Here is a 1,871-nt window from a genome sequence, read left to right on the forward strand (position 1 = left end):
TGTTATACGGACAACTTCTAATAACACTTCATTACCTATGTCCTGTAGATCACTCTGATATAAAAAAACATCTGGACTCCGAGGATGAGGAGGATCCCAAGTCCCCTCCAGAGTGTGCACCAAAATCCAGCACAAATACCTCAGAAATGTGAGTAGATTATGGGGTTCTTTACTGGAGCTTCAGGCTGATATATGTGCACAACACCAAATATAGGACAGAAATATAAATACCATCATATCAAATGCAACATCCACCGCCCCTTGATTAGCGGTCATTGTGCTCTTGTGCTTAGAAAGTGCTGGTAATAACAGCCCATGATTGAGGCCGGTCAGAAGACGTTCCCCACTATGACAATCATATGTCCTATCAGACCCTATAGTCGGTGTTCTTATAGTGAGACAACCCCTTTTATACAGTTTCCTTGTGATTTATGTGTTTTTCTTCTTCCATACAGGCAGAAAGAATTTGTAACCGCATCTGATAGAGACGATGCTATTATTATCTTGCCATCCTTGCCCCAACTGTCAGGTATGTCCATGTCTACAGCACCAACAATGTGGATGTTGACTTCAAATATTTCCACATGTTTTTTCTGTATTATGTCTCCTATGTTATCCATGTTTCATTGATCCCAATTATGTTTCCCATGGGCCCATACTGTATCTCTATTTCACTCATTTTGTAAAGTTTTTTTACATGAATTCTGTGAGATATGTTGTAGCGTCCAATAACCTACATCATCATGAGGAGACATCGTCTCCTATAATAGAATATCGCTCATCAGTGAGGCACAACATGGCGGCACACGGGGCGCTTACTGCTCGATATCAGTGACACATCTAATGCCCATCAGATGGGATTATGTACATTATGTAGGACTTATTCTGCCCTATTATGATATATTACCAGATTATTAGGACTATAGTAGACAAAACTAGAACAATCCTACTATATACAAGAGAAAAAGCAGATCCCATTAGGATATGTCGTTACTGAGGTTTGTTTTTTTACTTTCTGATCAGAATTTCCAGCTCAGATGGAAAGAAAATATTCACCAATAAATCTGATTAAAGAAGAAGAAAAATCAGAAAATGGAGAAAGGGGAAAAAAGAGACGAGGTAAGTGTGAGAATCAGCTCCATGTTGTGTGATGTCAGTGAGAATCAAGCGTGTGGAGCAGATGTCATCTGTCAGTGATGGGATTATCACATGTATGATGGCTGACAATGATACCTGACCTCTGTGTGATAATATTCCTCCTGGTCCAGCCACAGTGACCACAAATAGTAGTATCATGTCATATGGAGTCCCATCACTTACTTTATATTTACTTCTCTTCTCATAGGATCCATCTTCCGCCGGATCTTATCATCCTGCCGGCGCGGATTATCCAGGGCTGCTCGAGTATTTGCTTGTTGTTATTGTTGCCCTAGAACCATTTGAAGGACAAGAAACCTAAGCATCCAGCGCCCTGAAGTCCAGCAGATCCACCATCACTGCTGGACCTGTATAGAAGGACCTTCACCAGCTACCTGTGGCCTTCTGACTCTCACATCTAGACCCGGACATGTTTTGATATCACCTCTGTCACCAGGCTGTAATCCTACTGCTCGCCTGACCGGGCTTTTACTGATCACTTGGTATCTGACCTTGGCTGACTCCCTGACTATGATTTTGTCTATTGATTCTGTTCCTGGTTTTACCCCTCCCACATCCTTCTATTCTATTATTAATTCAAATAAAAAATAAATAAATAAAAACTTTTAGGTTTATTGAAATTTTTTCCACATTTATCAAACTTAACTATGCATTTTGTTAAAAAAAGGAATATAGCCATCTCAGCGATAGTAAAGGAGCACGGAACTCCGTCC

At 40.5% G+C, this 1,871-nt stretch overlaps 1 long non-coding RNA gene across 1 annotated transcript; it reads left to right on the plus strand.

Moving 5' to 3' along the window:
• Nucleotides 1-461: 461 nt before the first annotated feature.
• Nucleotides 462-1,515, plus strand: LOC138658338 (uncharacterized). The gene is made up of 3 exons (XR_011317459.1): nt 462-529; nt 1,024-1,119; nt 1,346-1,515. It is a non-coding gene; the product is annotated as an uncharacterized lncRNA (long non-coding RNA).
• Nucleotides 1,516-1,871: the final 356 nt, after the last annotated feature.

Source organism: Ranitomeya imitator, chromosome 1, assembly GCF_032444005.1.
Source record: "Ranitomeya imitator isolate aRanImi1 chromosome 1, aRanImi1.pri, whole genome shotgun sequence".
Taxonomy (NCBI): domain Eukaryota; kingdom Metazoa; phylum Chordata; class Amphibia; order Anura; family Dendrobatidae; genus Ranitomeya; species Ranitomeya imitator.